The 26161-nt window shown below is 35.3% G+C and overlaps 1 long non-coding RNA gene across 1 annotated transcript; it reads right to left on the minus strand.

The window, feature by feature from the left end:
- Positions 1 to 18645: 18645 nt before the first annotated feature.
- Positions 18646 to 25162, minus strand: LOC116085270. The gene is made up of 3 exons (XR_004116471.1): positions 22298 to 25162; positions 21167 to 21212; positions 18646 to 18874 (listed from the first exon to the last, which is right to left on the minus strand). It is a non-coding gene; the product is annotated as an uncharacterized LOC116085270 (long non-coding RNA).
- Positions 25163 to 26161: the final 999 nt, after the last annotated feature.

Here is a 26161-nt window from a genome sequence, read left to right on the forward strand (position 1 = left end):
AAAAAAAAAAACAAATCCTCTTCAGTGTCTCCAAGTTTCTATTGCTGCAAGGAAACACCACGACCAAAAACGAAGTTGGGAAGAAAAGGGTTTACTTAGCTTACACTTCCACATTGCTATTCATCACTAAAGGAACTCCGACAGGGCAGGAACCTGGAGGTAAGAGCTAATGAAGAGGCGAATGGAGGAGTGCTGCTGACTGGCTTGCTCATGGCTTGTTCAGCTTACTTTCTTACAGAACAGAACCTAAGACCACCAGATTAGTGATGGCCCATCCACAATGGGCTGAGTCCTCCCCCATTGATTACTAATTGAGAAAATGCCTTATAGCCCCTTTCTGATGATTCTAACTTGTGTCAAGCTGACCCAGAACCATCCATTACATTCAGCAACACTGAAAACCTTGTTCTAACAAATCCCAAATACTATCACCTCATCTAACAAATACTCATTATAATGGCATGTTAAGCTTTGTAAGTCCTAATAGAACCATTAACAGTTGGGCTTCTTGTATTTTCTCACTTAGGTTCAAGTTTCTTTCCGTCACCCAGTTTTATTTCTGACTAGGCATGGAAGATGTTAGCCTCTGATTCTTCTTCTTCTTTTTTTGGTTTTTTGAGACAGGGTTTCTCTGTATAGCCCTAGCTGTCCTGTAACTCACTCTGTAGACCAGGCTGTCCTGGAACTCAGAAATCTGCCTGCCTCTGTCTCCCAAATGCTGGGATTAAAGTGTGCCACCACCGCCTGATTCTTCTTGAACCTCAATGACTTATAAAGTTACATAGAAATTCTTCCTGTAAAGTTTTCTGAAGGGTGCTACTAAAACTTAAAAATTTTTGTCCTTACATTGTGATAAAACAGGAACTAATTTGAGCTGCCTTTAAAATACACATGAAACCAAGAATCTAAAGTAGAAGTTTAGGACAATTTGAAAAATACAGAGCTTGCTCATCCGATTTTTTTCTATACTGCTTGTATCTTGACACACCAGCTTTGCTTTATGTTTGTGCTGATTCTCACAAGTAACAGAAACAGTTACAGTAGAGGTATCTATACCGAGAGGTGTTTTATAGTTGCTTTTTTGTTAAAATAACAAAAAGATTACCAAGAGCAAATTTACTATCTTCCTGGTGCCAAAGTACACCCCTGAGATAGTCATGTAGACTAAATTTTTTTTTTTTTGTATGTATGTCTGTGAACTATGTGTGTTCCTAGTGCTCAGAAGTCAGAAGACATTGGATACTCTGGACCTGGAGTTATAGTTGTCAGTTACAATGTGGATACTGAGAGTTGAACCTAGGTCCTCTGTAAAAGTACAGTTTTTTTTTTTTAAAGATTTACTTATTATATGTAAGTACACTTTAGCTGTCTCCAGACACTCCAGAAAAGAGCGTCAGATCCCATTATAGATGGTTGTGAGCCACAATGTGGCTGCTGGGAATTGAACTCAGGACCTTCAGAAGAGCAGTCAGAGCTCTTAACTGCTGAGCCATCTCTCCAGCACACAAGTGCTTTTAACTACTGAACTGTTACAATAACCTGGAATCCTGATTTCAATAACTGAGATTTTCTGTTTCTCCTCAATTTATTTTTGGAGAAACATACTCTAGAATGAGTCAATTAAATTTATTTTTGGTTACCTCCTGGAACATCTTGCAAATTTTCCTTTGAAATGCCAGTTGTAGTTTATGAACAACTTGTCTTCCTGGTTTCCAAATTTCTGTTTTGTTTTTTTTGAGACAGTTCCTCTTTGTAACAGTCCTAGCTGCCGGGAACTCTTGAAGGCCAGGGTGGCCTTAAACTCACAAAAATCTGCTTGTCTCTGCCTCCCAAGTGCTGGAATTACAAGTGTCTACCACTACACCTGGCTAAATCTTTTATTACAGCTCTTCAGTTAGAAAGATCTTTATCTTAGTTTTTCTTGAACCTGGAGACTGGTACCTTCCCCCGACTCCCCAATTTCCATTATTTGGATTCTCATTTGAAAAATTAAGCCAGGTGGTGGTGCACACGCCTTTAATCCCAGCACTTGGGAGGCAGAGTCAGGTGGATTTCTGAGTTCGAGGCCAGTCTGGTCTACAGAGTGAGTTCCAGAACAGCCAGAGCTATACAGAGAAACCCTGTCTCGAAAAACCAAAAAAAAAAAAAAAAAATTAAAACCATGAAACTGATCAAAGTTAGACTTTAATTCCTCATTTTGTAAAAAAAGTAAAGTTTAACTAACACATTTTGCTCATAAACCCTCTTAACTGACACAGTGTAGGGATTTTCCAACAAATATATACTTGAGATATACTTTTACAAAAAAGAATTTTAATTCAGTTGTGGGAATATTTAATAATTTATGCATAATAAAAGTTTATTTTCATAAATGTTTATAACTATATGTACTGGATGGTTTTGTGTGTCAACTTGACACAGGCTGGAGTTATTACAGAGAAGGGAGCTTCAGTTGTGGAAATGCCTCTAGGAGACCCAGGGGCATTTTCTCAATTAGTGATCAAGGGAGTAGAGCCCCTTGTGGGTGGTGCCATCCCTGGGCTGGAAGTCTTGGGTTCTATAAGAGAGCAGGCTGAAAAACCAGGGGAAGCAAGTCAGTAAGGAACATCACTCCATGGCCTCTGCATCAGCTCCTACTTCCTGACCTGCTTGAGTTCCAGTCCTAACTTCCTCTGGTGATCAACAGCAATGTGGAAGTAAGCTAAATAAACCCTTTCCTCCCCAACTTGATGCTCATGATGCTCATGCAGGAATAGAAACCTTGACACTATATAAAATTTTATTCAATTCCTTTAAAGATTTATTTTGGGAGGATTTTGCCTGCATGTATGTCTGTGTATCCCATGAAAACTGGTGTTTCTGATGGTTATGAAACATGATGTAGGTTTTGGAACTGAACCCTGGTCCTCTGTAAGAGCAAGTGCTTTAAACCTCTGAGCCATCTCTTTAGTCCTATAAACTTTTTTTTTTTAAAGGAATTATTGTCCTTCAGGGAACTTGTCTACTCTTATTGACTTTATTTTTGAATTATGGCCAAATTTGTCTGTCTTATCCTGAACTTTTCAGTCTTAGCTTGATAAAGTCAACAACTTTTTTTTTTTTTTTTTTTTTTTTTTTTTTTTTTTTTTTTGCCTCTAGACAGGGACTCTGTGTAGCCCTGACTGTCCTGAAACTCACTCTGTAGACCAGTCTCAGAACTCAGAAATCCACCTGCCTCTGCCTCCCAGGTACTGGGATTAAAAGTGTGTGCCACCACTGCCTGGCTAAGTCAATGACCTTTAATCAAGGCATTTTTAAAAATAAATGCCTAAATATCAGTTCAAATGTAATATTGTAAAAAAGTTCAGTGTTTCAGATGGTTTCTCATAAGCTTGTCATCCTTCAGTACTAGTACCATCACCTTACAGAAGAGCATGTGACTTTTATACCTTCATCTTAATGATCCACATATATATATATATATATATATATATATATATATATATATATTACTTTGAAATGTTGTATTTATTCTTTCACAACCAATTTTCTCATTGGAGACTGGGTCTATGTAGCTCAGATAGATTCTAAACTGTGGTCCCCTTCCTCCTTCCTTAGCCTCCCAATGGCTAGGTATCACTCTGCTTCAGGATCAGTTCCATTCTTATTGCTACTATTTGGTTTAGATTTTTTTCTTTTTCTTTTTTTCTTTTTTCTTTTCTTTTCTTTTTTTTTTTTGGTTTTTTCGAGACAGGGTTTCTCTGTGTAGCCCTGGCTGTCCTGGAACTCACTCTGTAGACCAGGCTGGCCTAGAACTCAGAAATCCACCTGCCTCTGCCTCACAAGTGCTGGGATCAAAGGTGTGCGCCACCACCCCCTGGTGGTTTAGATTTTCTTTACTCTTAGGGGACTACAATAATTGTGTCCAACTTGCTTGCTGTAAGACTTTATGAATTCCAGGACAGTTTTGTCACCATAGTGAGTCCCAGGCCAGGCAGAACTACAAAGACCCTGTCTCAACAAACAAGCAAACAAACAAACAAAACTAGTATAAGCCAGGCCATCTGAGAACTCATTGTGTCCTATAGTTTGCAAGATGGTAGACCACAACTTACAAAACAAAGACTTTTTTTTTGGATGGAGTTTCCTACAGGTTAGCTTAATGCCAACCTTATATAGCTGAGGACAAATTGAACTTCCATTCTGCCAACCATTCAAGTGCCAAAACTATAGGCATATGCCAGCACACCCAGAGTTGTTTTTGGTGCTAGTGATCAAATTCAGGGCTTTTGTGTATGTTAGGCAGACTAACTGAGCCACATCCCTACTCTCAAAGACATTTCTACTGGCAACTGCCCAATCTCTATATAAGAGCTTCAAATTACTTACAGTTTTGTACTGAAGGGATTAACTCATGTGGCACTTTGTCTACTAAGTGAGCCAGACATTGTTTTGTACAATGTCATTCTGTTTCTAGTTTATTTCCTTCTTCACATGCTTCAAGCAATTTGGTCAATTCTCCAACCTCCCAAACCTCATCCCCCGCCTTTTTGTGGGGAGGGGGTTTGTGGTATCCATGGTTTCAAAATTAACATCTAAAGAACAAGTCATAAAGCAGATTAAGATAGAAAGGAAACTGTTTTACCACAGAAACTATTTGTTGGTTTGATACTCGACTTTTGGCTAAGTTATAAATACGTCAAACACCTTTAATATCAAACATAAACCAACAGGAATAGTAATATATAGAAAAATTTTGTTTTTAAATGAGGTTGTAGCTCGGGCGTAGCATGTTTTCCTAGTATAACTGATGCCCTGGAGTTGACTCCCAGCAATCTATCCATTGTATAAACAAAGTCATGCTATAAACTATTTTGTAGTTGGCATTATAGCTCATCAACAAAAGTGATTTTTGATAATTCAACCCCTTTGACTGAAGCAATTTCCCAGTTTAAAACCAACATATTTTAATTGAAATGACTTGTAATTTGAAGTATTTGTTGTGCATCTTTCAAATGAACTGTGAAATTAGTACAATTTTGATTAGTTTGCTTAAAGGAGTATAATTCTTCAAGTTGAACCTTAATGCCAAATTAGTAATTCTAATTCTAATTCTTTGGGGGCGGCAGAATGTCATATATCTGAGGTCTCAAACTTGATACACGACTGAATATGACCATGAAATGTATCCTAATTGTGCTCTTCAAGTGCTGTATACTACTAGGCCCAGCTTATGAGATGCTAAGGATCAAATCTCCAGCTTCCTAATGCTAGTCAAGCACTTTAGCAACTGAACTACATACATCCCAGCATGTACTATTCAATCTTAGCACTCAGGAAGCAAGACAAGGCAGACGACCCTGAACTCCAGGCCAGCAGGGTTACATACAAAAATGACCAAATACTGGGTTTACAGGATTTAAGTCAGTACAATTCTCATAATTTCTACACATACATTATATAAGAATTTATCCTAAGATCTTATAAAATACTACTTTAAGATGACACTGAGATACTGCAGTTGCTGTAATGCACTTAGACACTTGAAGGTTCACAGTGAATGTAAACATCAATGACCTGCACTGCACAATTCCCTATTAACCAAAGTCAATTATTTTGTCCGATAAAAATGTAAAAGATCCCAGCACCTGGGAAGCAGAGGCAGGTGGAATTCTGGGTTGAAGGCCAGCCTGGTCTACAAAGTGAGTTCCAGGACAGCCAGGGCCATACAGAGAAACCCTGTCTCAATAAACCCACCAACCAATCAACCAAAACGACAAAAAACCACCAAAAGAAAAAAAAGGTTTCATTTATTCATTTTTGGAGACAGAATTCTATTATTCTTTCAGTTCAAGTATTAAACTTCAGGTGTGCACCATCAATACTTATGTTTTCTCTTTCAGACCTATTCTCCAAGGTGCAGTGGAGCTAATTTTGTTTTAAGGAAAAAATAAAAATAACAAATCCAAGTTTCGTATTATGGCCAAGTTAAACATAAAATTCCAGAAAAGCATGGTAACATTACATTTTCCATGTAGCTTCAAGTTTCCCCCTTTACTTGTATCATGTTGTTATAATAAATATATATAAATATGATTTTTTGGAAGTTGATCCTTGTTTAGGACTAAAAGTTTCAGGATGTGACAGAATCCAAATTCTCAAATCTGGTTAAGCTTCACAGCTTACTAGCAGCACAGCCAATTTTCAAGACCACCCTGAAGTCTACGACAGAAAAGTTTAATCTTGTTTACATTGTTATTTCCTTGGAAAAGTTACCAAGTCACTCAAGAATTTCCTTAGCAAACTCCCCTCCCCCGCCTCCCCGCAAATCTATGGTTTTTAGTGCTTGGGAATAAACTGCAGGGTCTTGCACATATTAGACAAGTATTCTTCTAAGCCACATCTTCAACCTATAAATGTCTTACACAGTATCATGCCCATTCCATTCCTCTCCTTTATTTTCATGTCCTTCTTTACTTAGGAGGGAATCTTAAACTTCTCCTACATGCTCAATTATTATGCTAAGGAAATACATCCTGGTGACACTAAAGACTAGTAACAGAGGCAAGTGTCTTTAAACAAGGTAACTTGTTAGATCAATGAATAACTGTGTATGCATTGCTGAATGAGAATGGAAGCTACATAGTCTGAGACCTTTAAATTGAGGTTAAAAATGAGCAACTTGCAGATTCTTATGTGTAGAATCATCTAAACAATCTCATGGATGTTTGCTGGGACTTTGCATACTATTCTGTGGGTTCTTTAATTAATCTTAATTCTAATTTTTTTAAACGTAGCATAATTTTTTCCTTAAATGGACAAGTAACAGGTTGAAAATAGTATGAAATTAATTTAAAAACCTCATTTTACTATTTCTATGATAATTCTCACATTTTCAATTATGCAAAAATAAAATTTAAAACACTGGTAAAAGTATAAATGTTTATGATTTACATTCTGAGACTGCTGTTAAACATTTATTTATTAGGTATTCATATCTACTATGCTATATCAATGTTGTATCAAGTATATTGTTATATCAAGTTATATTTCAGCATATAATCTATGAATCTAAAGAAACTTAAATAAATATAATAGCAATTTATAGAACATACTTATTACATACATGAATATCAAAGCAGAATACCTTCATTTAGGTAGGATTATTATTATAAAACCTACCTAGAGTTATTAGGATATTTTAATAATCCTTAATAAAAGGATTATAATAGTTTTCCCTGTAGGATGGGGTAGGAGGACTGCCATGAACTAGAGACCAGAGTCAAGAGTAAGATCTGGTCCTAAAATAAACCATATAAAGGCAGGATGATCTAGTTCTAGGCCAGCAGAGTCTACAGAGTGAGATCAGGCCAGTCAGGTTTACACAGAAAGAGCCTATCTAAAAAAAACCAAGCAGATGACAACATCAAAAAACCCACCCAACCCAATGACCTGGTTGAATAAACTCTACTGAGCAATTACAAAAGGACAAGCTAACTGATGTTTTGAGAAACTTAATGTTAAAATATTTCAAAGCAACATCTTATACTGTCTTGTTACAAGATGAACTTGACAGTGGTCAGTTAGTTTTATAAAAACTAATTAAAAACTAAATAGCATTCATATCAGAAAAATACAAAGGAATAAATCTATAGTAAAACATTTTTTGACAGCTAGAACAAGCCTAATTTGGTAGTAATCAACTATAGAGATTCATAAATGAATTTTCATTAAAGTTTACAAAAGCCAAGCAGTGGTCGAGCATGCCTTTAATCCTAGTACTTGGGAGGCAGAGGCAGGTGGATTTCTGAATTTGAGGCCAGCCTGGTCTACAGAGTGAGTTCCAGGGCAGCCAGGGCTATACAGAGAAACCCTGTCTTGAAAAACCAAAATAAATAAATATAAATAAATAAATAAAGGAGTGGTTAAGCTTCCAGCACTAGTGATTTTGTATAACTGGGCTCTAAAACAAAAGTAGAGTTCAGGACTAAAATTTCCAAATGTAGGGCAAACATGAATACTATAGTTTAAGGCTGGTTAGACAGTCTTGGTACTCTGGTTTGGGCAAACAGGTAAGTCAGTATGGGAAAGCATTAGGAACATAAATGAATTTCTTAATTAGGCAAAAAAAATTTCAGGTTCTATCTTGTTTATCTGTGTAGCTCTGGATGCTCTCAAATTCAGAGATCTGCATGTCTCTGCCTCCCAAATTCTGGGATTAAAGATATGCACCACTACATCTAGAAAATGTTAATACTTTAGGTTTTTAACACTGTCAAGTGTTTCCCTGACCCATACTAAGATCCCAGAGTACTTAATACATTTAAAACCCTTAATCTTGAGGTTGTAGCAAAACTGGAATTCCTTATTTCCAAAGTGCTTTAATATTTTTGCAAGAACATCTGGGAACCACTTTTATTCTAGATTTTTCTGAAGGTTTAAAATATATATTACCATAGATTCTTTTAGCTTTGAAATACTAGAGGTAAATAAATAAGCTTTGTGAACTTTATCCTACTATGTTATCTTTATGAGAAATAAAGAACACTTATGATTGTGTTATACACGAAATATTGTTCCACAACTTTCATGTTCATCTTGTCTTTCAGTAAAACTGTCATGTTGGTGACCTATAAATTTTTCTTAACTGAGGGCTGAAAATTCCTACTGAACACACAATTTCATGCTAGCTGATCAACAAGTTGTCTTTATTTGGCTAGCCACACTAATACTGTTATTATATTCTATTAAATAACAGAACTAACATATTTACTGAATGGAGTTAAATGTCCTTTTTAAAACACTAATCATTAGCCAGGCAGTGGTGGTGCATGCCTTTGATCCCAGCACTTGGGAGGCAGAGGCAGGCGGATTTCTGAGTTTAAGGCCAGCCGGGGCTACGCAGAAAAACCCTGTCTCAAAAAACCAAAATAAAATAATAATGAGCCAAGACATCGTGTATTTCACTAACAGGCTAGTAAGAAATACAAAATGATATTATTATGATGTAATAAAACTAGTTGCATATAAGTAAGGCTACTCTTTTGAATCAATACCCAAGAAAATTTCTACAGGCTGTGTAGGACTGTCCAAAAAACTTAGATTTACTATCAAAGGCAGAATGAAACCAGCAATTAAGCATTGCTAGCTGACAGGAGGTATTCAGGACACATATTCAGTGTCTGTAAGAAGTTTAGTTCACTAATGGCAAAGGTGTGATTAGACAATGATGACATCCCAGAAGGATGTCATTTAATTAAGTGGGACAAAACCTACTACTTTAAAATCTAGAGCAACTATGACCTATAAGTAGCATATATTTCTTGAGGACAAACGTCATTTTCTTAGGGAATAATTATGCTATTGTGGGACCTGACAACTATCTGAACAGCGGGACATCTAGTACCATTGGGAGATATGACAACCTGGGTGTAACACTGCCTCATACAGCTTACCACAGGCATTCTTTATCATCTTCCTTATTTCTATCACAATAAGTACTGGGTAGTGTGAAGACCTGGATTTGACGACTCCTGAAGGAGCAATGCTTTATATTTTTAAGGTGAGGAATTTTACTTAAATGATTTGTTTTATATGAGTACACTGTAGCTGTCTTCAGACACACTAGAAGAGGGCATCAGTTCCTGTTACAGATGGTTGTGAGCCATCATATATGGTTGTGGGGATTGAACTCAGGACCTCTGGAAGAGCAGTCAGTACTCTTAGCCACAGAGCCATCTCTCACCCTAAGGTAAGAAGTCTTACCTTCTTCATTTCAAGAAGCCTTTAAAATGTTCTTCCCATTTCATCAATTCTCAGGTCCTTAGGACATGTCATTACCATAATGCATACTCCATAGTTGGTAAATGGGCTTTTAGAGTTTATTTACCTCCTGGAAGCTTAGTCCCCTCAATTTTGTCTGTCAGTGCAATAAATAAGTACCCCCCCCCCCAAAGCCTTGTAGTTCCTCTGGCTGCTCAAGACATCTGAATATTTCATATTTTCCCTTTATTTCAATACATTGTTGGTTTTATACCTATACTCTACATGTGATTTAACATTAGCCATATATGAAAGACTTCCAATCACAACAGTTTGGGAAAAGAAATGTTTATTAGCAATAGTTTGATTTGCATAAATGAAGAATTTGTATGCTAGTTTTTCAGAATCTTTATTTACAGAATTCAAATTTAATCCTTCAATTTGACCACAGAGAAATCAAAGCAATCTGGTACACGATTGAAAGAATTTAGTTTCTCACAAAAAACAAGTGTCTGAGACGAGGACATGACTAATCCAGGGTATGGCTCAGGAGAGGATTTTTATTGTAGGAGAACACAGCTGGGCACATCTAGATGAGTCCAGAGTAGGAAGAGAAAGTATAGCTAGCAGAATGATTGGGCCTCAGAGGTGGGAAAGTGAGAGTCTAGGACTGAGAGTCAAGAGAGTACATGAGTGCTGGGCGGTGGTGCATGCCTTTAATCCCAGCACTTGGGAGGCAGAGGCAGGCGGATTTCTGAGTTCAAGGCCAGCCTGGTCTACAGAGTGAGTTCCAGGACAGCCAGGGCTATACAGAGAAACCCTGTCTCGAAAAAACAAAAAAAGAGACTACACGGCTCAAATGGCATGGTTATATAGGAATGAAAAGCTGGAGGAAGGGAAGCCCAGGAATTGAAGAACTTTAGGGTAGGGGTGGGGTGAGAAAAGCTGAGAAGAGCTAGGATACCGGCATGCTCTTTGGTATACTAACAGATACCACAGTTAGCCATTTCCCCACTTTCGTTTAGACCTGATAACCTGACAACTATTTAAAGTCATTACAAAGTTTTCTAGAGTTATACCAACACAGAACTTCTGGAGAAAATATTTAAAACCATTGCAAAATTTTCTTGAGTTACACCAACATACCACTTTCTAGAAAGAACATTTCTGATTGTATTTTCCTTCTTCAGAACTTAACCTGATCTCAAACCTGAGCTGTTCCTGCTACAGATACACAATCTATAACAGACAAATTACCAACTTATAATACTACAAATTCCTCACATTTTGGAGGCTCCCAAGCAAATCAGAATCACTAATTTTAAAAACTTATGATAGCTATTATTGCAAAGCTTTACTTTTGGGCATTTTCTTTTTATTTATTTTTCTTTCAGTTCTCAGAGATAGGGTTCTCTCTGTATAGCCCTGCCTGTCTTGGAACTCACTTTGAAGACTCTGCTAGCCTTGAACACAGAGATCTACCTGTCTCTGCCTCCCAAGCACTGGGATTAAAGGTATGAGCCACCATGCATGGCTGGATGTTTTCTAAAGACGACTCTAATTTGAAGTTTAATTTAGGCTGGTAGGATGGATCAGGTAAAGGCACCTGACTCCAAGCTTGACAACCTAGCTTGACTTCAGGGACTCACATAAGTAGTGGTTCTCTGGCCTCTACTCTAATACTGTGGCATGTGAGAAAGAGAGCATGTATGTGCCTACTCACATACACAAATATAAAATGAACAAGTTACAGGTTTTAAATTCATTTTACCTCCATGTGTATGGAGGTGAGAGAACAACTTGCAGAAATTGGTTTGTTCCAGGGATCAAACATGCATTCTCAGGCTTGTCTCTTTACCTGCTGAGCCATCTTACTGGTTTTGACTTAAAATTTCAATTACACACTTGTTTTTGAAGCAAATTATTTCCTTGTTAATCAGCTTAGCCTAGTAAGGGTTATTAATATAGTTGTATACCACATTCTTGAGTTTTACATTATAAAAAAATAAAGAGAAAAATGAGGTGAAAACTTTTTGCTTACATTCTAAATGAGTAAGATTCAGAAAAAAACATTCACTGTAATAGGACAAACATTTATTTACCTAAATAATCATTGTCATGTTTACTAACAGTAACAATTTTAGAAGCATCATTAACAAAGAATCATCATTAACATCATGAGGAGCAAGACAATACTGGACCTTATACATGCTACACGACAATGATTCAAGAATAGTTTATAACAACAGGAAACATGAATTTCATTTTGTATTCTGATAAACTTAATGTGGTCATTGAATCACAAAACTTAAGGACGGTCTTTCCCTAAAGTAGCTTTCCCACCATGAAGAGGGTAAGAAGGCATGATAAAGGAAGGAGCCCACAGAAAACAGTTTCTATAGTCTCAAGCTCAAATAAAAATATTAAAATTTTATCCTTTTTATATTTGCTTTTATATGTTTTCCATTACTATTATACAAGTAATAACTTTAAACTCACAGATAAATCCTTTTTCTAACAGTTGAGGCTAAATAGGCTAGGGTGTAGCCTCTTTAAAGCTTACCAAGCATGTTGAGACAAACCAACAGGAGAGACAGCTCTGCAGCTAAGAGCTTGCAGGAGACCCAGGTTTGATTCCCAGACCCATGTTGTAGCTCACAACAGTCCATAAATCCAGTGCCAGGGAATCCCATACTTTCTTCTGACCTCCTAGGCACTAGATACACAGGTGGTAGACAGATAAGCATGAAGAAAACACACATATAATATAAAAATGAAATCTAAGGGAAAATAAAAACAAAACACGACATGTCCACACATGCCCAGAAAAACATAATGCGACCACCACTAACTGCCTTTGTCTTGGGTTTTTTAATTGACATAGGTTATCACTTTGTTGCTCAGGCTTCTGATTTCATTATAGATGGTTCTGAGGTACCATAGGATTGCTGGGAATTGAACTCAGGACCTCTGGAAGAGCAGCCAGTGCTCTTAACAGCTAAGCTATCTCTCTAGCCCATAAATCTTAATTTTTATACCACAATCAGTTTCATTGCATTATCCAGTATTTATGAAGAAAAACTAAACCATATTCTGGCTGGGCATGTTGGTTACATGCCTCTACTCCTAGCACTTGGAAGCAAAGGCAGGTGGATCTTTAAAGTTCGAGGCTAGCCTGGTCTACATAGTGAGTTTTAGGCCAGCCAGAGCTTTAAAAAAACCCAAAAAACTGTCACCAACCCTCAAAATATAATTTGTATTTACTTAATGTGGTGGTTTGAATGAGCTTGCCCCAAGAAGTGGCACTATTAGTGGGTGTGGCCTTGTAGGAGGAAGTATGTCACTTTGGGGGTGGGCTTGGAGATTCTCCTCCTAGCTGCCCAGCTGTCAGTCTTTTGCTTGCCTTCAGAACAAGATATAGAACTCTCAGTTCCTTCTCTAGCACCATAATTGCCTGGGCACTGCCATTCTTCCCGACTACCTACATAATGAACTGAACCTCTGAACCTGTAAGCCAGCCCCAATGAAATGTTTTCCTTTACAAGAGTTGCCTTGGGGCCGGGCAGTGGTGGCGCACACCTTTAATCCCAGCACTTGGGAGGCAGAGGCAGGTGGGTTTCTGAGTTCGAGGACAGCCTGGTCCACAGAGTGAGTTCCAGGACAGCCAGAGCTATATAGAGAAACCCTGTCTCGAAAACCCAAAAGAGTTGCCTTGGTCATAATGACTTTTCACAGGAATGGAAACCTTAACTAAGACACTTAGCTTATAAGCAGTTTTCAAAACGACAATAGACTTGCTTACCATTTTCCTCTAATACTTTCCTTTTGAGGCCTTGAGGTTGGAAGAACAAATGATACTGGAATCTCTCAACTAAGAATTCAAGAAGTGGGGCTTGAGTGCTTATTGCTATTGCAGAAGATCAGAGATCAGTTCCTGATACCCATGGCAGGCAGTTCATAATGCCGGTGACTTCCAGTTCTAGGGGATTTGACGCCTCTGACTAGTGTGCTGTGTACGCATGCATCCAAGTACATGTACATACACAGACACACTCTCTTAAATTTTAAAAATGAATCGATTAATTCTTAAAATCTTTTCATCTTGCTTTAAAAACTTACAGCAAAAATGCTAGTTAATTTTAGAATTATCTAATTTTGAAATTTGCCTAGTTCTAATAGTTAATTCTTGTTTGTAACGCTTAAAATGTCTGCCCAATACCATTCCTTTTTCATAAATTTCCAAAGGGAGTGACCATGAGGTAACACGACTACTTCAAATGATTTTTAATTTTTTTTCAAGAATTTCTCTCCCTTCAAAAGCCAAACACATACTACTTATAATAAAGAAAATAAGACTCTGATCATCCTTAATAAAATTTCTCTTACCCACAGTAAACCAGTGATAAATCTAATGAATCTACTTGTAATTTTTTTTTTTAAGATGTATGAACAAAATATCAAATGGAATAGGTCTCATGTACATATCACTTTGATTGATGCTTTAGGTATTGGACTGAATGAGAAAAACTTGGATGAATGATATTTTTAACATATACTTAAAAAGTAAGTCCAGCTCGTTAATTATAAAAACTCAAGTTACTCTCTTTCACACTTTAAAATTATGGCATGACTAGGAAAGGAATATAGAGTAACCTTGAGATACTTCCAGTGTAAGTATTGTGGGATTTTTATTAACTACCAGGAGTATTCCTCAACTTAGTGACCTTTCTATAATTTGCTTCAGAAACATTCTTTTGTTCTTCCGGTCATACTGAAAGAAATAGTCTTCCTTTCAGATGATGACATTTCCATTTAAACCATACATTCAGTATATTGTGATATTTTTCAAGGAACTTCATGCATCTGACTCATATACCATTGTCACTTTTCCACTACTTGTTTAATCCCGGAGAGAAAATGGCGGCTCTCACCCGAGTCCTACTTGTAATATTTTATAATCTCAATTTACTTATAATTTGTTCACTCATTCACCTATACTTTAAACACCTGCACATATTAACTTATACTAGACACTTTACAAATGTTTCAAAATGTTTCACTATTAACACAATAAACACAGGAAATCACTGGAGTTTATTTACTAAGCTAAAAATTCTAAAATTGAACTACTGTAGCTAGTTGAATGCTGAAAAATATATTATTGGCTATCAATTGTTAAAATACATTAATATATGAATGTTAGGATATAATATTTAGGCTAGTGCTTTGCCATTCTGGATATCTTAATATTGTATTTTAAAGTTTAAAATTTCATTTATATTCCTAGTATCTTTAAAAGATGAATAATATACATAAGTAAAAGAGGCACAATTGATAGAGATGTTAATATTTGTCAGATGCATTAAAATAATGAAAAAGATTTAAAAACTATATACAATTAGTGAGGTTGCACTTTCCTGTGACACCATCTGTTCATGGAGCAAAAAGCCATCTCAAAACCAATCAAATCAAATCAAAATCCACCACATATACAGATACTAAGTTCTTCTGCTCATGGGAGAAATAATTAACAGCATGCTGCTGAAGAAATACTTGGCACACTTGAGAGATCTGGCCTAACATTTGAAATGTACCAGAGACAGGGAACCAACAAGATGGCATATCTAGTAAAGGTACTTGCCGTGTAACTTGGTGACCCGAGTTTGATCCCTGGAACTCTTTTAAACACTGAAGAAAGAAACACACCAAGTTTGTCCCCTGATGGCCACACGGGACATGCCCAAATAATAATGCATGCAGTGTGGAAGGGCCTTTAAAAATAAAAAGCTTAGAGTTAATTATCCGAGGGGGGGGGAAATTAACAACTTAGAAAGGCTGATGCATGATATACCAACTGTGGACTTATGAATTTTATTCTGCAGGAAAGGGCAGTGTTTAAGAAAATCAAATCAGTGGTATAAATTGAAGGTAATAAAAACTTTATAGACTAAAACAGATGGAAAAAAATGCTTGGTTGAGACTTAACCAAGAACTGAGAAATAACTAGGCACTTAGGTACCGCAATTCCAAAACTGGAGGAATCAAAAGACTATGACTGTTTGGGCTGCTGACAAACATGAACAAATTCAGTGTTTCTTGGAACCACTTACTTTGACTCTTGCTAAACTGATCAAGAGGAAAACAACTTGAGAGCCAACAAAGCACGATTAATAAAAAGCTGGTCAATCACCCATTTAAACATTTTTCCCTGTTCTCTAAATGGTCTTGGATGGAGGCTCTTGAGTCAGAATAAAAACATTTTCTTCTATTTGGAAAAGCCAAAAAGGTTAAGGAAGATATAATTGTTTAGGTTATCTTACAGTACTAAGACTAGATTTTATATTAATGTCTACCTAAGTTACCCTAAAGTACTAAGACCAAATTTTATATTAAACTTCAACACCAGACTTTATATTTTTTAAAAGAATACACACACACACACACACATATATATATATATATGAAGAAAAATATATATGTGGTGGGGTATATGCATGCCACAACTTGAATATGGCCAGAGGCAAATTAATTGAGACCCTTCTCTGCTTCTATCACGTAGGTCCCGGGGAACTGAAGTCAGTCAGTCACTGGGCTTGGCTTTGCAGGAGCCTTTCCTAGCAGACACATCACCCCCAACTCCTAACATGCTTCCATTCTATTAATTGTAACTCTCTCTTCTGTTTCACACACACTTTTTGCTGTCCCTGTAAACACCCCAAATGTGTTAGCTTCAAAATCTTTATATTTGTGATTTCAACTACTCATAGGTCTTCTTTTGGATGCCTTATATGGTATGCTCTCATTTTTACTATTCAAATGTTACCTGCAGGGGACATCCCTCAAACATCTTTGAAACGTGAATTTGAAAAAAATACTTTTAAATAGCAGTAACTATCACTCCCATCTTGCTTAATTTTTTCACAGAACATAAAACAGTAATAGTTTTCTTCATCCTAGTATTCATCAACTACCCATTTGTACTGTGAATTCCATGAAAGCCAGGGACTTATATGTTTGGTTTTGTTATGATCTTCAGCACCGAAATAGAATGAAATTTTATCTTTTACTATGTAAATACTACAAACCTCAAATATTACTGTCCAGGCTGACCTTGACCTCACAGAGATCCAAACACCTCTGCCTTGAGTGCTTCAATTTCAATTAAAGGTGTGTGTCACCATGTCTGGCTGTTTTTGTATTGTTTTTGGTTTAATTACACACGGCTGGGTTTACATGTGGGTACCATATCTCACTTAAAGTATATTTTTAATGTTATCTGACAAGCATTTAACATTTTCATACCACTAGAAAATATAAAAATTGATATAAAAACTTGTAATTATTAATATTCACAATTTCTTTTAAGATTTAAATTTTCATTTCAGCACAATACTAGACTTCATTGATTCATATTAAAATGGAATTTTAAATATTGCACATGGAAAGTTTATGTATCAGAATTCCTAAATATTGTAATACAAAGGGAAAAAACACGCAGACTATCATTTTCCAAAGGTATCATTTAATAGAATCACCAAAGATAGATGGGGGGTGAAGGGGAGGGTGCTTCACTAAGGAAGATCCATCGGGCACAAGCATTAGTAAGTTAAGGCTGAGGTATACTTAGCACAAAAGTAGCATCAATATTTTTGATTTTTGGTATCGGTATATGTTTTAGTAGTAGAGCCCTCTTTGAGATCCTGGGTTTAATCGCTACACACTAAAAGAAAACAAACAAAATCAAAGCAAAACCAAAACAAACATGATCCCTTAAGTTTCTAGTGGAGGAATAAGCTGTGCATTAAAAGGTTCCAGGTATTAGAAATAAACTCATTCTAAGCTATCCCTTAACTCCTTGGAAGATGGAATGCATTGATGGTCTTTCATTTCTCCAAGATATGTAAGTAGTATGTATAAATATTTGCTGGAGCCAAATCTATTTAAAACAATAAGGACATTTACTCCCCTCTTTTTAGATGGTATTTAATGAGAAACAACACACAGAAAAAGTATTTTTCATACAAGGATAGTAATATTCCTTTGCAAAAGGAAAAAAACAAAACCAAGCAAACCAATTTTAATTAGAATGCTAACTTGTAAAATTGTATGTGTAAAACCCTAGATCATAAAAGAACATTCATGTGAAATTATTTCTTTGAAAGATAACTAAATTGTTATTAATATAAATAACTTTAATCTTGCTACTATTTATGCTTCAAAATTAGTCACAAGGATGGAAATTAACTCTAGATTTCCAAGTCAGTGAATACATATTTAAAATTTACACTTAAATGTATATTTTACTATATACAGGTTATTTCTTCCCTATGAAAAGTAGGGGAAGTTATATATGTTCATTTAAGAAAATACTAGTAGTGATGTATTATTTTGAAGTATACAATTAATATGTTAGGAGTTATTTAAAATTTATATTGAGAAAAATGTATTTTCACTATTGCTGTAGACAAGCATCTACATAAGACTTAATTGATTGTTGTTTTTTATCAAACAACTTTTATAATATTCATTTTTATTGTTATGTTTTATAAATTTTAAAGAATATGACAAAAAAGATATTGTAAGTATTGAAGGGGGGTCTATGGGAGGAGTAGGGGTACAAAAGGGAAACAAGAATGTGATTTAATCCTATTTACTTAAAATATGTTCTTAAATGTTAACAAATTCAGATAAATTGGAATCATGCAATAAAAGTTTTTTTAAAAAAAAGAAAAGTAGGGGAAGAAGTTATGTACAATTAAAGTAATCTCAAAGAGTTTTCTATTGCTGTGAAGAGACACCATGCTTATGTAACAAATGCTTACCTCAGTGGCCCACAGTGATTTGTAATAGAACCAATATCATTGTAGCCACAATATATAATCTTTTGCTTTTTTAGTTATGGACACCCCATCAGAAAAAAGTGACTGCCCCTAAAACGTACTCTTATCTTATAATTAATTAAATCAATTAGTTAAAACTTACTTAATTTTTACCTTTAAATTAGAATTGAGTAGTGGTTCTTTTGAAGACGAGTCCTTAAAAAGTAACTGAAATACTTTTAGGATTTCCACAACACACGATATTGGGTAGAATTCATTATGAACCTTCAATCTGAAAGGGTAAGAGGCTCCTTCTAAATAGTAATGACAGAGTTAGAGTTAGAGGACATTACTATGAGATATCTGCATTTTCTTGAACATTTTAAAATAATGACTTAAAACATTTCAAATATGGCTCATAGGGTGGTCAAAAGAACATTTCCTTTGAAATAAATTAATATATTCTGAATATTATAAAATTAAGAACTATGTTAGCTTTAACCTGAAGTTAAATATTAAGGCATAGAAGTCTTTCATACTTTTGACTTGTTAAAAATCTCCTGTTAAACATTTTAGTAAAAATAAGAAAAACAGTATTAAGTTAGGATTAATATCCTAATATGTCATAGGCTGCAAATTAAATTTCAGATTGTTTCCTCAGTTAACCAATAAGGTCAGCCCCTCTAACGATTCTTCTAAATTTAAAGCTTAGTTCAACTTACACATTTTAATGTTTTTCTCCTTCATTTAAAATGAAATACTTAAGACACATTATACTGAAGATTATGTTATCATCTGTAGCATTTTATACTTTATCTGTATCTAAAGAGAACTTTAAATCAAGAGAAAAATATTTTTCTATTATAAGTAATCTGAGTTCAAATTCATATAGAATATAAAGACACAGTAAAATAAATTCTATGGTACTTCCTAAACTCTTTCAAAAAACGTTTATATGGAAATGCTGGAAAGAGAACTCAAGACTCGGTTGTACTAGTTATATATATATATATAATTCTACCACTGTAGTTCTTAAGAAACTCTGGAAAGGTATTCAATACTCAAAAATACTTGTTATATTATTATACTCAGTGCTCCATCTGTGGATCCAACCAACCTCACATTCAAAACATTTAGGTGGCCAGGCATTGGGGCCCACAGTTTTAATTAAAGGGAGGCAGAGGCAAGAGGATCTCTGTGAGTTCCATGGCAGCCTGGTCTACACTGTGAGACCTAGGCTCAAAAGACCAAAACAAAACAAATGATTTCTTTGGCAAAATCTGCTTTTGATTTGAATAGTACAGTTTTGTCTTCTCATTATGGTAATAATTTGAATAATACAACTACCCATGTTAACATTCCACTGCACTACACATTAAAAGCAATGTAGAGATAATTTTAAATATAAGGGAGGCTATGCATTGGTCACACGCAGACATTTTATACAGGAGACTCAAGCATTTACAAAGCTGGGTGGGTATCTAGAAGTCCTAGAATCAACTCCTCAGACACTGTAGTAATTATGTGCCGGGTGGTGGTGGCTCACGCCTTTAATCCAAGCACTTGGGAGGCAGAGGCAGGTAGATTTCTGAGTTTGAGGCCAACCTGGTTTACAGAGTGAGTTCCAGGACAGCCAGGGCAACACAGAGAAACCCTGTCTTGAAAAAACAAACAAAACAAAACAAAACAAAACAGAAGTAATTATGTTTTGTTTGTTTAAAAGACATCCTTATATAGGTCTTAGACTTGCTTTATGGTCAAGGATGATGTTAAGCCTCTAATTCTCTCTTTTCTACTTCCCCAGTTCTAGGATTACAAGTGTGTACCTGGTATGCAGTGGTAAGGTTAAAACCTTGTACATGGCAGGCAGGAGCACTCTACTCATTGAGCTACATTACCATCCCACAATTATATAGTATTTTAACCGACACAATATGTAGAGAGCTGTTACTAAACATCATTACAGAATCATACTAAACATAAAATCACCAATGCAATTATAAACTTGAAGACCCACAAGTACCATCAATAGACACTGAATTACAGTTGTAGAGTATCGCCAACCTTACTTCAGCAGCACAGTCAATACTGGAGATAACTTCAGAATCTTAACGCCAATATTTACGTGCTGCTAAGGCACTGCTGACACTGCTATCAGAGGAGCTACGAATAAAAAGACAGGTACTTTCTTCAGAAGATCAGATCCTTGTATTTTGAGGCAGCACAATATGGCCTGCACCTTTTCAAAATCCACAAACCATTATGTGCTGCTACTTTACTCCAAGGTTTTATTTTTGAAAACTCATAGCACCTAAATAGTAATTTACAAGTTTTTTAGGAAAAAAGCAGAATACATAAATCCATGTTTGAAAAATCTAACATGTGTATAATTTTATAAGCTTTCAACAGAATAAAATGTATTTCTATGTCATAAGTTTAATAAAAGCCTATAGTAAAGTTAATACAGTGCTGTAATTTATAGTAATCATAAAATGAGAAAAACAAGTCAGTTTTCTGTGCCAACTTAATAAGAACCTGATTTATTAAACTAGCCAAACTTTTGAATGTGTTTAACACATGAAGCAGTTATAAAAATTGGTTTTTACCTTATTAAGAGCAGCACACCTTTCAAAGCAAAGTCATAGGATAAAGCTTTATGTTAAAAGACAAACATAAAACATATAAGAGCTCAGTTTCAAGAAATTTATACTAGCAAAATACTTAGAAGGCACACACTTGACATATTTCTCAAAATATATAATCCCCCCCCCAATCTACACAAGAACACTCAAGATTTATCTCAATACTGGAATAGTTATTTTGAGTTCAGTGTCATTTATTATCTATTACTCAGATCATCATTTTAACATAACAAGTCAATTTGGTTTCCTAAAAAGATATAAAACAGGAATCTTGTAGCTCACACCTAAGTAACCATTTGTATGTTTCTTATTAAAAAGGCTATTCCTTTAAAGGAATATCATTTTATATGATAGGACTTTGACTTACCTGAAACAAAATTTTTATTACATAAGGTCCAACTTCATTTTTGTGTGTGTGAATTCCTAGATTTTCTTATACTATTAAAAGACTGTCTTTTCTCTTTAGTGGGGGGACTTAACCTATTTCTTGACAAAGAACTGTTTTTATTATTCCAGTTCATAGCAGATTTTCCATTTAAACTAGACAACTGTGTAGCAATTGTTTTCTAGTATGGCCCATGCCATTTCTCTGTTCCTGTTCACCTTAGGTCACTTGAAATAGTAAACCGTCTTTAAATCTTTGCTTTCAAGTGTGCCAGCTTTAAAAAGTAAAAGCCTGAAAATAATTAAAGATAAAAGCTACTAAAAGTGATTTTTGTCCTTTATCTTTATACAATGGTTATCATTACAAATTCAATGGCTTTTTGAGACAGGTTTTCTTTGTGTAACCCTGGCTGTCCTGCAGTTCACTCTGTAGATCAGGATGGACTGGAACTCAGAGATCTATCTGCCTGATCTCCCTCCTGCATGCTAGGATTAAAGGCATGCACTACCATTCCTGGTTCTAAATTCAATGGTTTATATTCTGGCCTAAGGACCAGGATAATTTGCTTTGTTGGGTTTTTACATAGTTTAACATTTTACTAATATTCTTAAAGGAAAAAAAAAAAACATTCTGAAAGGTAAACTAAATGTCTTGCTTAGAAAAGTAACTTACATGTACATAAGAATGAATATACAGCAATCTTTAAATACCTGAAATTAATATTCTTCGTATAAGAAAACAATATTTATAGGCACGTTGCTTAAGCTATATCATCGTCTTGACTGCATCAGCATAATGGGACAGTTTTTGATTGAATAATAAGCAACTGGTAATTTGTTGGATCACAATGACAGAATACAGAATCCTGACATTCTCTCCTTTGAGTGTTTCCCATGGCTGTTATTCCTAGTACACTGACCCTGGTTTCTGTGATCTGCAAATGAACCATTAACATGCATATAAGCCTTTGGAGGATGCTTCAGAACCAGAGCCATCTTATGAAGTTGTCTAAGAACATGGAGAAAACACTACCAGGTTTAAATTCTGATAACAGGGCAACAAATCCCAGGGCACAAAAAAATCCTACTTAAATAGCAAAGCTAAAGGTATGAAATACTGCAACAAAATTTGGGAAGTTAAAAGCTGGGTATGTTAATACTATCTTTGATGTGGCAATATGCCACTATAAAGTCTTTGGAACTGTTTCTTCTCTAAACATTTTAAAACCCTAGTTCTAAAATTTGATATGTGAAATGTGACAAATCATTTGTAGTGCATACTACTAAATACTTAAAAATTCCATTTCCATATTTGATTTTTCTCTAAGAAAATGAGCTTATGTAATATTTGAAAAATAAAGTGTTCTAACAACAATAACAAAACAAAACACCCAAAATTTATTTACTGGCTATCAAAGGAAAACTAAACTGGTAGTTAAGACCAAGTCAGGTATGAACTGACGACTGAATTTGTATTTCAATTCTGTATTCAATTTGCTCATTTTTAACATGGAAATCTTTGACATTCAAGTTTCAGGGCTGCAGAGTTATTAGCTCAGTGGTTAAGAGCATTTTGTTGTTGTAAAAGTCCCAGGTTCAATTCCCAGCACCTATATGGAGCCTTAGCACTTCCTCCAGCATGTATCGCACAGACATACATGAAGGCAAAACACTCCTATGTATTTTAAAAAGTTCAAATTTCAGAAAAGAAGACAACAATGATCACACTAAATGTTCGGAGGATATTATCCCAGTGCATTTATGCTTAAAAGTGAAAAATCACATTGTATCAGATCATTATATTTGCAAATTTGAATTCCTACTCAAACCAGGTAGGTGGCTAAGTGTTGTGAGTAGAACATGCCTATAATTTTGGCACTCTAGAGATGGAGGCAGAAGGATTACTTCAGATTCAAGGCCAGGCAGGGTTTCAGAAATAAGCTGTTTCAGACAAAGAAAATAAATATACACCCCACCAAAATTCAGACCCTGGTATAACTGTTTTAATTTCACTGACCCCCATTCCCCCTCTCCCTCACCCCCCATTCACACAAGGGATCATATAAGCAGGGCTGTCCTGAATTTCACTCAACTGTCAAGGATGACCTTAGTCGTCCTGTCTCCTGCCCTCCACCCCGTCTCTAGGACTGCAGGTATGCACCACTGCACCCAGTCAACTTGTTGCAGGACATCAAACCCAGAGTGTCACACTTTTTAGGGAAGCACTGGACTAACTGAGTTACATTTCTGGTCAATTTTAACTTTTCTAAGATCCAAAGTAACTTCATATGTAAATTCTAGTAACTGAATCTAATTAGAAGGTGAAAGTTGCTCAAAGTGGGAAACAAAAATAGTTCATGTTTTGTAATATAACTTAATAAATTCCATGGTTATTATTTTGTTAATAGAAATATCATCATGGCTTAAGTGTAAAGGCACAGGTTCAGCATAATCATTCTATTAAACACTTATACATATCAAATATTGAAGGCTTTGTGGTCAAAGAATAAACTTTGTAATTCTCAAAACTTCAATAACTAAAAAAAGTTAGAGAATGCAATGAACTTCTGAATTATAAAGTAATATATAACCTTCAGAACACAGACTTCATATACTTACTAAGTCAATAGTCATCCTATCAGTAGGCATAAGGCATTCGTCTTTGCCCCCAATTACGACAGGAGCTGGCAAATTCATTACTAGTTAACTCCAAATCAAGCAACCAATTTTCACTTGTGGCATATATTTTCTCCCAGGAAACATTTTCCTTTAAAGAAACTAATTTTTTAAACAAGTTTTCTCTCATTCATTCATTCATTCATTTTGGGCTGGTGTTTTACCTGTGTATGTATCTGAATAGGGACTAGAACCTGGGACCTCTGGAAGAGCAACCAGTGTTTTTAATTGCTGAGCTATCTTCAGCTCCCTAAAAAGACTTAAGATAGGTAAATTTTCCTCTGGGGTAGCACAAAAGACATGAGTTGATACTATAAAGAAATTTATATCACAAGTAATTAAAAACAAAATTTCAGCTTATCTATCACACAATTACATTTTTACTAAGTATAAAAAAATCTCATCACTTGCCATATCACGGATTCAAACTTCCTCAATAATAAAAATATTCTGACTCTTTCCCCTTCTCTAGTATCAACTCCCATATTTATATTATTCATAATCCAACAACTGATAACACTTTAAAACTGGTATGATTATGTATCACTACTATTGTATTGCTAACCTGACATATTTTTCTAATGGAAAATAGCTTTTTTTTTTTTTAAAAACTAGCATAGCTTCTGAGAGTAGTTAAATTTAATGTTTCCTGAGTTAGGAAGTAATTAGTTTCTGTCATTAATAGATTACAGGATTAGCAATACTGACAGGACTAAACGTGAATTTTCCTTTATATTTTGTTTCTTTATTAGAACAATTCTTTGTATCTTTGCTGTATTATTAAAAAGATAATCTGGGCTGGTGAGATGGCTCAGCAGGTAAGAGCACTTACTGCTCTTCAGAAGGTCCTGAGTTCAAATCCCAGCAACCATATAGTGTCTAACAAGCACCTATAATGAGATCTGATGCCCTCTTCTGGTGCATCTGAAGTCAGCTAATCAGCTACAGTGTACTTACGTATAATGATAAAAAAATAAAATAAAAAAAAAAATCTAATATTTTTTAATGTGGATGATATACTCAAAGACTTTAAACTATTAATCATATATATTTAAATTAATTTTCTGCAAACATATATGTACAAGTATGCCATTTGTGTATTACCTGCAGCAAGGGAGTGTTGGATACCCTGGATACTCGCTTTGTTGTAAGCTGCCCAATGTAGTCTGCTATAGGTTCTGGGAACCAAACCTGGGTTCTCTGGAAGAGCTTCAAGCATTCTTAACCAGAGCCATCTCTCTAGCCCCTCAAATGATATAGTTTAAATTGGCATTATATAATTAAGTTTATGTAGCTAAAATGTAATGTGAAAAATCAAATCAAAAATAAAAAGAAAACAAGGAGCAAAAGAAAAGTATGACTACGAATTTCTTAAGCAACAAAAATTAGAACTCCAAACTAGAAAGCAAACTTGAAGGACATCTTTTTACTTAGAATAATGAATACAAAACACTACCATTATTCAATTCAGCACATCTAGCATATTAATACCATTAGGCCACAATTTCTAGGACATCCATATTCCACAGATGAAGGGCTAGGGAGACAAAAAGCTTGTCTAGGTTCTTGTAAGGCCCTGGTTTTCATCTCTAGCACTGTAAGAAAACAGGAAAAAATAAAATAAAAAACCCAACCAAACAAAACACCACCACTATCATCACCAAAAAGCAAAGCAAAACAAAACAAAACAAAACAAAACCCAACCAAATAAAAAGACCACAAGCCCTTCTCTTACACATACTCCATAAAGGATTAACATAAATCATTCTCTTAAGAGAAACTACAGTACTAAATAAACAGTAAAAGAGAAAGGTAGACACAGGCATACAAAACCAATAAGGGTCATGTAACATGGGTCACAGTAGGAGTACACTATCAACTGGAAAAAAAATGTCTTTT

The sequence above is a fragment of the Mastomys coucha genome, unplaced genomic scaffold (assembly GCF_008632895.1).
Source record: "Mastomys coucha isolate ucsf_1 unplaced genomic scaffold, UCSF_Mcou_1 pScaffold9, whole genome shotgun sequence".
Classification (NCBI taxonomy): Eukaryota; Metazoa; Chordata; class Mammalia; order Rodentia; family Muridae; genus Mastomys; species Mastomys coucha.